Below are 15,613 nucleotides of genomic sequence, written 5' to 3' on the forward strand. Positions count from 1 at the left end.
AAAAGGACGTTTTATTACATAATTGCTGGTGTATTTTCTCTATGGTGGTGGATGATGAGTTTACAGTGACCTCATCATACTTCATGGTATTTTTAACACAAAGATTCTGACGAGCTCCTCCTATCTTATGGGGAAAAAAATATGCTCCAAGAACATATCAGTAAACAAATGGCATGGATGCAGGCTGTAGAGTATAATGTCCCGGAAAGTGAGAAGGAGAGGGAGGCCTGTGTGTGTGTGTGTGTGTGTGTGTGTGTGTGTGTGTGTGTGTGTGTGGAGGAGGGTGTGTGTGGGGGGGGGGGGGGGGGGATTCATGTTTAAGCCAATAGGCGCAGAGCAGAGCTAATGTCATTTCTCAACGCTTTAACCTGGTGCCAGAGCTGCGCAGCGCTCAGCCCTGGTGAGCGTCCCTCGATCTCTCTCTCTCTCTCTCTCTCTCTCTCTCGCTCTCTCTCTCTCTCCCTCTGTCCATGATCATGCACTGAAAGACTACATCCACTCAGCTGATTCAGGACTGGAAACCGTCACAGAGTTGCGTTCGCTGTGTTGCAGCCAGCCCGGATGCCTCCACAGTCGTGATTATATCTTGATAAACGGAATATTCAACCCGACCCCGGACAAAGTTGTTGCATCTGAGAGGTGAGTGTGAAGGCTTCGGGCTCAGATTCATTCAGTCGTCTAAATGTTGCAACCCTCTTGCTATTTAATTTACTTACAGAGAGCTGTGTGTATGAATGAAAGCAGGAGTTTGCATTAAATGTGTGATTATGAAAAAAAACAAAAAAACAACAACTGTAGGTCAAGTGTAGAGAGGCTTGTTCGCCTTGATCTTCATGCTTCGGCAAATATGGAAATGATTTGTCCCTCCATTACTTCATGGCCAGACACACGGGACGAGAAGAAAAGAGTTGAGTTGAGTCTGTGACACATTTTCCCTGAAGAAGGACTGAGAAAAAAAAAGTGAATCTGTGGCTGTGGGGGGGGCTCTGTGTGTGTGTGTGTGTGTGTGTGTGTGTGTGTGTGTGTGTGTGTGTGTGTGTGTGTGTGGGAGGGGGAGACTGAGGGGCTTGGAAAGTGTATGTGTGTGCGTAAAAGACGCACTTTAATGGAGGGGTTTGCGTTTTGGTTTCCAGATGTGTGGACTCAGCTGTTGCTTGTCACTCAGGTGGTCTCTCTCTCTCTCGCTCTCACTGTCCCCCTCTCTTTTCTCCTCGCTTTAACGAGCTCGCTCAGCTTCTTTTCTTGAACCCCTCGGAGTCGCATCAGTGTTGACAGACCACAGCCCATATCCGCAGAAACAGTGCGAAGTGAAGCCACATCTCTTCAGCCACACACACACACACACACACACACACACACACACACACACACACACACACACACACACAGGTTGACCAAGGACGGCGTTTCCCCAATGATCAGTCATGCCTCAGACTTTAAATCTACTTTTAAAACAGGTGTAAGAAAAAAAGTTTAACTTTAACTTTAAGTTTTAGTCTTTTTCAATACAAATATATAGTTTCAAGATTTCTTTGAGTGTTTTTCTTCATGTAGGTTCAGTCATATGATTATGAGTCCTATAATGACGTGTTAAGATGGACTTTCACAGTGCAGCCTGATCTGTATTGAAGCCAGTGGTGGCACCTAGTGGTTGGGGAGCTTGGTGAAGATGCTGCAGTGAGAGCTGCAGGCCTTTGGATCTGGCTGTTTTTGCATTTGTGTGAATGCTACACTCTAGTTTTTTTCCTTCTCATCTCTAAGCTCCATTTCATGTTTTTTTTGTTGTTGCTGTGATTGAACAAGCCGCCCATATGAGTGTTAGTGGAGTAAACCCAGTCTTAAAATTTGAATGAAACTTGTTTGCGACATTTCTGTAGCTTAAATTCAAAATCTTAATATTAGGGATGTTTTAGGAAGTTTTGAACTACACTATGCCGTGTAGGTTCGGCCACTGCAAGTGACTGCTGTGTAGTTAGCTGATCCAGGATCAGAGCAGCCAGGGATCAGGTGACTGAGGTGTATTCCACCTCTGTGGGGGGCCAATCAGCCAGACTATGCTACACTTTGCTGGGGGTTATACATGCTGCAATGCTAAGCCTTTGTTAATGAGTATGTATCTGTGTGTGTGTGTGTGTGTGTGTGTGTGTGTGTGTGTGTGTGTGTGTGTGTGTGTGAGTGTGTGTGTCCTTGCCTGTGTGTGGTACTGGGTGCAACTGCTTATAGATATCTGCATGTCTGTTACTTTGCTTGTTACATGCTCACACATGTGTTTTTATGTGTATCTGCATTTCTGACGGTGGTCATGTGTTCATGGATGTGTGTGTGTGTGTGTGTGTGTGTGTGTGTGTGTGTGTGTGTGTGTGTGTGTGTGTGTGTGAGAGAGAGAGAGAGAGAGAGAGAGAGAGAGAGAGAGATAGGTGTTTGGTCTCAGGAGTTAAGCTGCTGTTAATTGGTCAGCCATTTGGACCACATGGGAGAGTCAAATCAGCCAGTAGCAGAAATGATCGGCATGTTTGACTTCTATGGAACATAACACTGACTCTGTGCTGTTAATGGATGCTGAACAGCGTCTCGAATCTGTATAATTTATATAAGTAATGCTATCATCCAGAGTAACCTATGTGCAACAGAGGGATTCATTTAAAGAAATGTATCAGTTTTTTTTTTTTTTTCAATTTTATTTTGTTGTTGAAAGATAGTGAGAAAATTGAAACCAATCTTGTGTCTGTGCATTCGCATTAACTCTAGAGTTAGCAGCCGGTTAGCCTAGCTCAGCATGAATACTGGCATCAGGGGGGAAAAAAAAACAATTAGAGGTGTTTGTGTTCTTATAACAGTAAGGCTTGATGGTTTCTGCGAATAACAAAGGCAAGCCAAGGTGAAAAGGTTGATTTGTGTTTAAACATGTCAGAGCGAGGAGAAAAATACTTGAGCAGAGGAGGATGTGAATCAGAGGGGAGGATGTGAAGCAGGTCTTGAAGAGATGACCTTTCACAGGTGTCAGAGATAGACAGAGGATGACTGGACATGTGACGGACTGGAGTAGACGGATTATGAATGCATACTTGACTTTTTTTTTTTTTTTCTTTCATCTCGTTTTCTAAATTCCCCACTGACATTTTGTTTAGGGGACGATTTCTAAACTGACAGACTTATTTTTCAGCATCTTTAGATTAGAAACATGGGGCTTCGTCCCACAGCTCTTCGTTTTTCTCATGTGCAACCCAGATTCTCATTCTCCAGCGGGGTATGAGTGCCAGAGAGGAAATCCAGCCTGGAGATTGTTTTGATATTGTTGGACACTCTCCTGGAAAACCTTTTTTTGCTCAGCGACCGATGGTGTTCTGGATTTAGAGCCACTGGCTCCTTGGCTTAAACACCTCATCTGATCACAGCAGTAAAACCATTTGAAGACCGCAAAAAATGAGTTGTGTTTTACCTCTTTTTGTTTGAGAATTCAATTCCATAAAGGAGATTAACAGTATTCAAAACAACACGAGGATAAATTCTGCAACGTTTTAATGGAGAGCTTAAATCTTCGGTTATTTTAATTTAACAGCTTTTGCCCCCCCCCCAATGACGAATATATGGTGTTTTACAGCAGTTTCTCATATTTACAGTGCATAATTTTATAAGCACAAACTAATAGTGTATAGCCTGCACTTTGGATGGTTTGCTGCTGGCTGACTCTGGTACAGGGGGGATCGTGGAGAAGTATTCACAGATTTCTTGTGTCCCAGTGTTTGAGTTGGAGCACAGATTGACATTAGATTAAATAAATGGAACCAATAAGAAACATAAACATGAATGTGAAGTTTCTGTGTGTGTGTGTGTGTGTGTGTGTGTGTGTGTGTGTGTGTGTGTGTATGTGTGTGTGAGAGGGAGAGAGAGAGCTTCATCTATTAGTAAGTCAACACTGTTCTTTCTGTGCGTTTCTGTCAGCCTAATACCTCAGACCAACATGTGTACACACAGGCGAGGTTTGTGCTGTCATACTGGAATTAATCGAGTGTGGGGTTGTGTAAATTATTCCAAACCTCAGAAAACACACCCTCATACACACACACACATATATATATATATATATGTACACACACACATTTGCTTGCCAAGCAGCTATCCCCTGTAGTTGTGTGTGAAGGGCCGAACACTGAACAGCAGAAACAGAACAGTGAACAATGAAAAACAGACATTTCAAGGTAAATGCTCTGAATGTTAGAGAGGAACCACGCAGTTCTACCAGCTGACAGATGCATCTTCACTTCTGCAGTGGGAGATTATATGCAAATAGTGCTGGAACCAACCTTTATTAATCATACTTGTCTCTATTCCATGTAATTCTATATTTATTTTTTGGACGCAGTTTAACAAAACAAGACGTCTAAACAAAACTAAAGATGTCAGCTAGGATTCTGAGCAGCCGTGATGGGCCTTTTTTTCACATTTTAAAGAGTTTATAATTAATCAAGAGATTAATTCATGAGGAAAATAACAATCAGTTGAAGCCCTAAGTGCAAATGGTTTTTGCTTTTTCTCTACATGGCATGGAAAACTATATTCCGTGTCATGCCCTTCATGTTAGAAGGAAATATTGTACTGTAAATGGTGAAAGAGAAGCGTATGTGTAGGTTTACAGTCGCCACAAACCATTGCTACAGCGAGGAGGTGAAGGATGCAGTGTGTGAAAGCGTGCGCGGGGGTTGGGACGGCACTCCTTGATCTAGACGCTAATCGTGATCCTTGTGCTCATTGAGTGGTTTCAGACCAAACCCTGCAGGCCGCACTGGCTCCACAACCTGGTATTATGGTCAGCTTGTGGGGAAGAGTAAGTAATCCAGGGCTTATGACACTGAGTAATGGACTCTGCGAGGGAGTTACACTCTTTTCTGTGTTAAAACTTGCAGCTGAAATAAAGTTGCCCGCAGCGCCTGCGAAGCGACGCAAAAGCTTGAGATGTTGTTGGGAGTTCCTGACTCGTGCCTGCGAGTGAGAGTCGATTTGGCACCAACTTAATTACCTATACACACAGCTCTATTTGATGATGATTAAAGCCATTCACACACACAGATGTACATATACACACACACACACACACACCTGCCCAGACACTGTCAGTCGCCAGTCGCGGTGGTTATGGAGACATTAAAGGTGATGATTATTAGATGATAATAATTAAAAGGCTTTAAAGCTCAAGTAAAGGTAAACAGTATAGATAGCAGCACAGTCTCATATAGGAAGGCAGGATCGCTGCGCTACAACCACGTAATTATTCCCAGTCAAATGACCACCCTGAGGCAGAACACAAATGATAGCTTTCAGTTTTGTTTTTGATTGGGAAAAACATTAAAGGTCTCCATAACAGATTCTGGTTTGCTGGGTGCTACATCCCTCACACAGTATTGCTGTTGTGATGTGGAAAACCTCCCGGTCCCAGTCCGGGTGATCGTTTTTTCACCGTTTGATGTTTGGTGGTTTCAGGTTTTTACTTGAGTTTAAGGACCACCCGTCACCATGGTACCGAAAATTGATCTTTCTGTTGTTTGTGAAAAGCTGACAATTTTGGGAGGTACACAGTTTACACGCAGTGGTGAAATTGTGGAGCCCAGAAAGTGTGATCAAAACATAGTCTTTCGCATCAAAGCATATAAACTTGCAGATGTTTGCATCATTTTTTGGGCATGAATATAAAGCAGTGGTTCTCCAACTTTATCACACAAAGGACCCCTCAAACTGACATATAGTAGACCACCAACCCCAATTTGGTAAGATTTTTTCCCAGGGTCCTCCATCTGATAAGATTTTAGCTTTTAGAAAGTGTTACTTATGGATGAAATTATAATGAAAATTATCACCCTTTTTGCTGGGAACCCCCTCAAGGATCCCTTGGGTTCCCTGGACCCACTGATATAAAGTATATTATGGATAATAATTGCAGGAAGCCGTTATTGGGCCACCATTAGATTACAAAATAGCTAAATTTAAAGTGCAGAGCCATGTCAAAAACATCATAATCAGAATTGTTCCTAAATATTCCAAAATGGATGTACAGGGAAACTTTCTATCTGTGAGTCTGGGATCAGTGTTAGGGTGCGTACATCAGGAAAACATGACTGAACTTCAGCCTTCCCTTCTTAAATTGGTCTCATGTGGTCTAACATGTTGGACGGGGTGTTCCTGAGGCTAACATGAGCTCCTGAGCAGAACGTCTCAACTCAGGCCCTAATCAGGGACAGTCTGCTCCTTTCCTTTCCTTTGCTCACGTCCCCTCTCTTTCACCACTTCACCTCTGTTCCAATATGCATGAAGCCTCAGATGGCACGGGATGTTCGCACGAATCCGTGTGTCTCCGGTTTCTCCGCGGGCTAATCACCGACAGTCTGCTTCGAAAATAAATAAATAAATAAATAAAAACAGAAGCAGATGAGGTAGAGAGGAATTTTTAAGCTTTGCGACAAATGTAGGTTGCACAATCGCAGGAAGAAATCTCTATAAATTTCCATAAACCTTTGGCTGTTGGGTGGTCGTCTATCTCTTCAGAGGGTCTCTGGGGATGCGTCCTATCTGTCACTGTATCTGTGGGTAGCCTCACACCATCCCAGAGGAATACCAGTCTCTTAAGCCATCCAGAGGGGAAATTGCTGCATCCAATCTGATGCCACCCGGAGTCAGGAAATGGCCTGTTGTGATAAATACTTTATAAGTGTGGGTGGGGAAAATTACAGGATTTTCACCAAATTTGCCAAAAGCTGCACATTTGCTTTTACTTGAGCACTTTCAGGAGTCCTGCTTAAAGTACAAAATGCTCATTAAAGCTGCAATAATCAATATTTGTTAGGGTAACAATGGATCAAAAGACTGTATAATGTGAAAGGGGTCAGGCAGGGGTCTCCGAAGTTCTTTTTTTTAAATTAATTTTAGCGTCTTTTAGCTGGTTGTTTCGGTTGACTGTCACTGCTCTCATATTGTTTATCGCCACGGCAGGCAGAGGTTTTCAGCTACCTGCTCAGCGCCATACAGGAGACAATGTGAGACCCAAAACACAGCGTAAAGAAGAATGAGTGTTGAACTTATATTTGCCAGGTGGCTGAAATACACAACTCAAAATGAACGCTGATGTTGCTACGTATCTATTGGATGAGTAAATAGGTTGTTAATGTTCCAGATATCAGCTTAAAAAGGTGATAATATGTCAGTTTTGAGTTCACAGCTACTTTCTGCTGCTCCCCCCCCCCAAAAAAAAAAATCTGTTATTGCTTGTTATTGTTATTTGTTCATGCACAAACCATACCAGACATTTCTGGATGTCAAGTGCTCCTTAAAGTGAAAACTGCACTTTCTTACAAGTAGGTATACTGTCTTCTTATATAACCTCTCCCTCCTTAAACAAGTCCCTGACTGCCTTTGTGCTCTATGGCAAGCAATCAAGCAGCAGTGTATCCTTCAGCTAGGACAATTTCAGACTGTAACAGATATGCACCCGTAGTGGTTAGATGATGAAAGCTTGGGGCTTCCCAAGTGCTCTTTGCAAAACTAATACAAACAGTGATTTGACTGATGTCTGGGTTTCGGCGCTGTGAGACCCATCCGTTCCTCTTTTTTTTTTTTTTTGCCTGTGAAAGGGAGCTTAAATTGCCACTTGCATTAATGAGGTGGTAAATAAATGTCTTTTGTGTTTATACTAATGACCTCAAAAACCAGACAGTAAACTGGGGGCTAAGGCGTTCATTATCTCAAACCAGCCACCCGTGAAATCCAACATGTGCGGGCTTGTTTATGTGTGTGCGCGCGTACTGCGTATGTATCCGTGCACATATGCATATGTTTTTATTTATTCAATACTTCACATATGTCTGTTGGAGTGTGTGAATGAGTGTGTGTGTGTGTGTGTGTGTGTGTGTGTGTGTGTGTGTGTGTGTGTGTGTGTGTGTGTGTGTGTGTGTGTGTGTTCCCTTCAGAGAGGACTCTCAGGAATCCCCCTCCGGGACATTCAGACATCTGGTTGCGGATGGACAGCTTATATCTCCAAGTAATATGTCCAGTTAAGCCCCCGGGAGCCGCCGCTGTGCACATCATTACAACCCTCCTCCGGCTTTTCTTGGGACATCACTGAAACCCTATCGTTTGGTTCTGAGGGGTACAAATATGCTGTATTTCCTTTTATACTACTTCCTCCCCGGTCCGTCTCCCATCTGTTGCAGATTAGTCTTCAGTGTATGTTTAGAGAGCTGAGCCCGTCGCCAAGCAGGACTGATAGTAAACCCAGAAGGTTTTAGTCAGAACTGTCAGGTAGGTCTGACTTAACACAGAGGCCAACTGAGGATATGGCTGGCTGAGAAGAGAGACAAGGAGGGAGACAGGCAGCGAGAGGGTGAGACAGGCTCCAAAATTACACAGCCAGGCCACCAAACGGTTCGTCTGTTTACCCATGAACCTCAGGCCCGCTACTCGAGGGTCAGTGTGGAATGCCAACAGCGGCTGCCTGGCCAAATTCAACCGCAGTCCCTGGGAGAAGAGGCAAGGGGGGTGGGGTGGGGGTAGGGGGGCAAACACTCCGCAAAATGGCCAGTCACGCCACTTTCCCTGTGATAGTGAGTTTATTTAAGCACAGAGCTCAAGGCGACTTTCATATAACACATAGCCTCAATATCTGTCGCCCCCGTGGCATCCAAACCCGCCACCAAAATGTTAGCGTCGCCGTGCCGAGCTGAGCTGATATCACTCAGCTGTTCTGTTATCTGTCTCTTTTTTGAAATCTCCTTCGCTCTCAATCACTGGCTCAGTAACCCATATAAAGCTAAACAAAAAAAAAAAAAAGCGCCTTGGGAATGTGATGTGGAACTAAAGGCTATATGGTTTCACACACACACACCCTTCTTCGACACTGTGCTGCCTTGAGAACTATGCCAGCCCATGTAGGCCAAACTGTATCCAGAGTGTGACAAAGTGCCTGAGGCTACGAACTTGGTCAGACCCGCCGTTCCCAGCTCTTGTTGTGTTTCCAGTGCTAAATTATGGGAAAGTGAGGGTACTGGTTGTGTAATACACAGCCAGTTCATGTGTGTGTGTGAGTGTATGTGTGTATAAGCGTGTGTTTGTCTGTTCCGCTTGACTGATGCGACATCCCTCCAGGGTCCTGTTATTAAGCTTCTGTGTATACAACCCCAATCCCTGGCCTACATTTATCTCCTATACAATATTCATGGGGGATTTACACACACACACACACACACACACACACACACACACACACACAAACATTACTACAATAACATAACAGCTTTCCCATATTCAATGTGATGCAACGCTCCCACTTGTCTTGCGTGATATGTCATCATATTTAGCTGTTTTTACATTTGTCTCTCTCTCTCTCTCTCTCTCTCTCTCTCTGTTTACAACAGGAGATGCTTACTTCTAGTTTGAGCTCATTAAAAGTCTTTAATTTATCTGTTTCTTTTGGCTGAAACATGGCACGCTGTAAATCAGCCTCATGGATGCCTATTGTAGATTGATAGAGGGTCTTCACGGAGTGGCAGTAACAGTGCTGCTTCAGGCCAGTAAAAAAAAAAAAAAAACAACAACAACAAAAGAAAACATGTTTATTTCTAATGGAAGCAGCTGGAGTACATTGCTTTTATTTTTCTCTTCACAAGAACAAGAGAAACAAGTTTCTTATCTTTTAACATAGTCTTTTGGAACTACATGTGTGGCCAAGTAAGAGTGTATTTGCGACCTTTTCTTAAAAGAGCAGCTGGAATATTTCACCGTATGTCTTTTATTTCAGTTATTACAGATTGTGGGCCTTACAATCAGTGGCCTGATCATGACCCCCGTGCTTAGATCACTATTCAAGTGAAGCAAAACTGCAGTGATTCGTACATTGTGCCCGTCAACAAGAACAAGACAATCTGGTTCTTGACATTTTTTCATTTTTTTTTTTCCATCACTCCCCTCTGTTCCAGCCCTCCAGTTATAAATATCTGCCTGTTCTTTATCTTCTCTCAAAGATCATTTTGAACCTCACTTTATATGTGAGTGAGTGTGATCGCAGCAGCCTGGGATTTTATTAAGACACTTCAAACACAAACACACACACACACACACACACACACACACACACACACTCCTTTCACAGTGGCGGTTGCAGTGACCTCTGGTTTTTATTAAAGAAGGAATGCATCACTTAACAATATCAAATTAGTGTTGGATGGGATGCACAAGACTCCCTTTTCTCTCCCTTCTCTCTCTCTCTCTCTCTCACGCACACACACACACACACACACACACACACACACACACACACACACACACACACAGTACTGACAATAGGATTCTATTGTTTCCAAGTATGTATTACAGTTTTGTGGTGGTGTTTCTCACTTATATTCCAGTTCCTTGCTGAAGTGTTAAGACGATGTGAAAGTACAGTCCTATCTCATGCAAATTCCTGGTATTATAAAGCTCCTTCACACTGTGGTGGGCTGGAGAGGGAGTCGGTTTACTGTAGCTGCCAGTTTAGCTCATCGGTGAGAGCAAGACTGTGTAGGCTCACTTGTGCCTGGCAAAACGTAACCAAAAACAAAAATCAAATCCTTGAATGTGCTGTGCAAAAATATAAACAGTGGGAAGAACACTATGCACACTGGATGTTGCTCACAGCGTCTGTTGTTTATTCTCAACACCACATTGCAGAGGAATTCTGGCCTGAAGAAGAGTGTGTGCCTTGAAATCTCACCTGTTGCAGTATTAATAATAAATAAATACAAAATCTACACCTGAGGAGCACTGCAGCTTCTAATCCTACCAAATTAATTTGTTTTGGTGACACTCAGACAGGGGATAATGATCGATTAATTAAAGAATTACAAGAGTTTGCCTTTTTGTTGGAGATACATGCCAACAAATATTGTAATAATGCAAGGATACATGTCTCCAGCATAACTGAAGTTGTTTTTCCACAGAGGCTAATAGTCTGATGAAAGAGTTTGTATCCACCCGGATACTTTGGCTTGGCAAGGCATTTTAGCCTTCAGGGACCTCTGAGACTTTTACGTCAGACTCAGGTAATGACAAGTATTAAGCAGTTTAAATGAGGTTGACTCTGCCAAATCATGCAAAATAATGATAATAATGAATAACGTACCTCTACACATGTGGGACGGAAGGTTCAGTACTGTTTTTGACAACTATTTAGCCCTGAAACAGCATAATTCCTCAACAGACTCTAATCAGCCTGTGAGTAGTGAATGGATTTACAGAAAATCCACTTGAATGTCAGAATAATTGGCTACATATGCAGGGATATAGGCTGGACAAAACGCATGATAAAGATTGACAGATACACATGCAAGGCTGAACAGTAGCTGCATTGAAGTAGCAATTATAGTCATTTTGCAATGATTTATCCAAAATGAGATACCTACTATTTTGGAAAAGAATGAATAGAGAATTTAATAGCAACTGTTGGATGTAAGCTGATGACTGGAGTCTAGCTCTAGTTTCCAAACTCAAACCCAGACAGCTTTCTTGATCTTGTGAGAACGAGGATACAGGCTCCATCTATCCACATTAAATCCCAGGTAAAGTTCATCAAGTTTGCGGTAACGTTTTACCTTGCGTTTCGATAAAGAAGATAAAACGACAAGACTAAGAGTCTACAGCCAGGCTAGCAGCTATGTGAGGTTTTATGTTGGCACAGCAGTGCTTTGAGCTAATAGCTAACATCAGCATGCTAGCATACTCACAATAAAAACGTTAACATGCTAATATGTTGCAGGCATTCCTATGTTCACCTTGTTACTCTAACATGTTAGCATGCTAACAGTTGCTAATTAGTGCTAAATGTACAGCTTGATGAATGTTAGTCATCTTGCAGGCACTGCACTTTCCAATTCATTTAGTAGATGATGAGATATTTCACCAGAAAAAAGAACATTTTCACCTGATGGTGGCGCTAGATGAAAAGGCAGAAGATCACAAAGACCACAAAGTCAGTAGGAATCATCTCCACCAATCCATCCAATAGTTGTCAAGATATTTTAGTCTGGACCAAAGTGATGGACAGACCGACCAACATTGCCATTCCCAAAACTCAACATCAAAAATGCCCTCTCCACATTTTCCTTCAAAATGGTAAAAGTAGAGTTCTGAGTTTCTCCACCCAGTCTCTACCAAAGCTCCCATCCCAGTTACTTGACAATTTCCTGCATTTTATAGCACTTTTATTGCTGCTCCTATTGTCCCAAAGGTGTGTAGGTAACACCCTGCAGTGGTTAACAGATCTCAGCTGAGGATTTTATGACTAGGAACTTAAATCACACTCTCGCCTGGGAGTGTCAGGGAATATTAACACTGAACTGGTGAGACCACAGAGCAACACTTCCACAGATCTGATAGAGCAGCAGCGAGTCGAGCTGGCCGGCCTTGTTGGTGATGGCTAAAGATCCATTTCCTGGTGTGAAAGGCTGCTGAGAGGCGTCTGTCAGTATGAATGGGGCTGAATGGTGGAATCATAATGGATGTGAATTGAGACGTGGAACTGGGGTCTTTTTGTGAAGCAAATATGTGTGTCAGCTGGTTTGTCACCCACTGTGCATATGGCCTATGTAAGTGGGACATTGCTTATTAAAAGCAGAGACAGATACAATCAGGCTACAGATATGCCCTTATTTGTGGATTGGATTTGTCTTGTGGGTGTTGGTGTTGTTATATTAACAACAAATTAGCTCACATGACACAGGGTCATACAGAAGACTAAAAATTCAAAATAATCTTAGATGTAGTCACGGAGGGCAATCTTCAGTAGAAAATCAAGTTTCACTTTCAGAGTTTAAAATGCCCCCATGGTGATTTATTTGTCTGGGCTTGTCAGCTTTGGCAACAGTGTAACTTGTTGTGTTAAGAACGTTTTCAGGATTTTTTCTTGTAGCTATCACTGTTTTCAATCAGTGAGTAGAATGTAGTTGAATTTCTTGCTTAAGGCATCAGTGTACTTCAAACGAAGCGCTCAACAGATAGTCATACAGTGTATGACCCCCAAAATTGGTTTATACATCTGATGATTTTTGCTTCTTTCAAAAAGCAACAGCCTGACGAGTGCAGCCACTTCATGCAGTGATTGGCCAGATGTTATTCATTATTTATTCAACTTATTCTGTCACATTTCTTGCGTACAAACGAGTACAAAACTGTGAATGCCCTTGGGGAAAGACTGTCCAAAAGTGTGCACCCTCATTACCCCTATTTGTAGGATTCATCATGTCTCCTCCTTCTCAGCAAATGCAGACTATGGGATTTGACACAGTGGTGGAAGAAGGAGGCAAAAATGTTCACCTGGTGCTTTGTTGTATTGTGGTTGCCAGTCAGATGCAATGCAGTGGTGCAACAGTGAACTTGTAGCAAAAAAACATCCAACACTAGGCCCCTGACTGTGGGGCTCTAGCTCCTGTTGCCCTGCAGGGCCCAAGCTGCACTCTCGAGAGGACTGCCTCTACCCTGGCTTTATACCAGAAGCCCCTCCTATGAGACAAACCACAGGTAATTGTAATCAATCAACCAATATACAGAACATTTACATCTAAATACATTTCTGTGCACATCTCTCAACCTATCCTAATACATTAATATCATGACTGCTTACTCATAGATTTACTTTGGCCCTAAAAGAGCATTTCTGAATTACTTAACAAAACAACCACTCAGCACTAGTTTAGAGATGGTACATTCCGGTTCCCCACCCTCTACTAAAGCCCTTGGATCCTGCCACTTCCTGTTTGACATTTGGACCAGGGAGCTCTGCATGCACCTGGTAACAGATGGGTGAACACAGACAAACCCCTTGGTGTAACCCAAGACTATTTCAATAAATGACTGTAGAGTTAAAGTATGTGTTTCTTGTTGGTACATCTTCAACTGGTTGTGACGCCTATCCATCTCTATAACCTGGCAAGATAAAATGACTTAACTGTTACCACTAGCTTACTATGTTAAAGCTAATGCTAATGCTAATGTACATGTACTTGTAGACTGGCAATGACATATTAAACACTGGTGAAAGTAGTGCAACATTGATGCTAGCCTAACACAACACACACAGCAACAGTCCTATGTGCCGGCCAGATGGAATTGCAGCTTTTTTTAACCCTCTTATTATGAAGCATGGGGTAACCCTGCAACACAGACATTTTGCTCTGCCTTCAAGTGTTGCCATTAGGAAACCTAAGCATTGCCATTAGACGTGGTCAGATGATTTTCCGTGCATACTTGTTTGTTTCGAGCATACCCCAGCCTTTAAAGGTGGTGAGACAGGGAACATGGCTGTTGATGGTGATATCACAGAATAACATCTTCACTGTGTCACTGTATGCCATCCCATTTGTAGTAATTTCAGTCTACACCCATGTTTCCTACAAATTATGTTTGAGTGCTGATCATTTTCACACACCCTTACCTTTCGCGGAATAACACGAACATGGATCAACACTGAAAGTCACCATTGAAGGATAGTAACTGTACTGAAAATATGTCAACTTCTTTAGGAGTAGGAGATTTATTTGCACAATTTTGCATATTTCATCATCAATTTGCACTTTATGCTACTTTAGCATCAGGAATTTGTCTCCATGCTCTGTTTGAGTTTGGCTTTTTATGACAAACTGTCCTGCAACAAGTCGAGACATGTCAGTGTCCTTGTTGATTTCTGTTTTGAACAACCAGAGGGATGTTTCCCCTGATATTTGCATTCTAAGGGATCAGTTAAACCCCTTCTTGCCCCCTGGGGATGAAACGCATGCAGGGCTGGTCGTCGAGTCCAGGTGTGAATGACTGTTAGAAATGAAAATGAAGCACAACGCTGCTGGAGAAGAGAGCATGTCAGCTCAGCACAATAGAGGTTAAGCAAAGGACAAATTACAAGTTGAGTTCTGTTCCAAAAGATAGGTGAAATGTGCAGCCAGAAATTAGTAAGTGTGCCGTGTGTGTGTGTGAGAGGGAGAGAGAGAAAGAGAGAGTGTGTGTGTGTGTTCAGGCAGCGTGTAGTCTAGACTTGGTCTTGGATTTCAAGTACAGAAAAGGCCACTAGATCTTGTCTGAACCCCAGTCCAAAGCTTCTGCCATGGAAAGAAAACTCTGCTGAAAAAGTCCTTTGAGAGACTTGATCCAAAGGTTTCAGTCCAATTTACTTCTGAAATCACTGAGTTTAGGGTTAGACCAATATTTCTGGGCTGTATATTGTCCTTTCATTTAATACTGGATCCATGAAATCAGATTCATGCTTCATTTCAAGGCAGGGTGTTTTCTTGTCCTGGATCAGTAGTGGGTGGATCAATCAGTCTCATACAGCTGCTGTGAAATGTGAAGCTGCCAGTGAAGTGACAGAAGTTTGGATAACACGGAGTACTTCCCATTTTTCCAACATTAAAAACGTCATATTTAAAGCAGCTCCAGCTGTTGGGGAAACTGTGCATTTGTTCACATGCGCTGTGTGTGTAGAGGACTAGGGTTAAAGGTCACTGCATAAACCCTCCATTACTTAGTTGGTGCTCATCAGCCTCAGACATGTGAATGAGACCAGAGCATCATCCATTCAGCACATGTCCAGTGGCTTGGCAGTGCTGAT

The 15,613-nt window shown here is 42.7% G+C and overlaps 1 protein-coding gene across 1 annotated transcript in view; it reads left to right on the forward strand.

Moving 5' to 3' along the window:
• Nucleotides 1-391: 391 nt before the first annotated feature.
• Nucleotides 392-15,613, forward strand: part of LOC111224681 (prickle-like protein 1) — a 30,359-nt gene continuing 15,137 nt past the window's right edge. The window contains exon 1 of the mRNA XM_022749262.1: nucleotides 392-639. The gene's annotated coding sequence lies outside the window, so the exon portion shown is untranslated. The remainder of the gene's footprint in view (nucleotides 640-15,613) is intronic.

Source organism: Seriola dumerili, unplaced genomic scaffold (assembly GCF_002260705.1).
Source record: "Seriola dumerili isolate Sdu_G_001 unplaced genomic scaffold, Sdu_1.0 BDQW01000138.1, whole genome shotgun sequence".
Taxonomy (NCBI): Eukaryota; Metazoa; Chordata; class Actinopteri; order Carangiformes; family Carangidae; genus Seriola; species Seriola dumerili.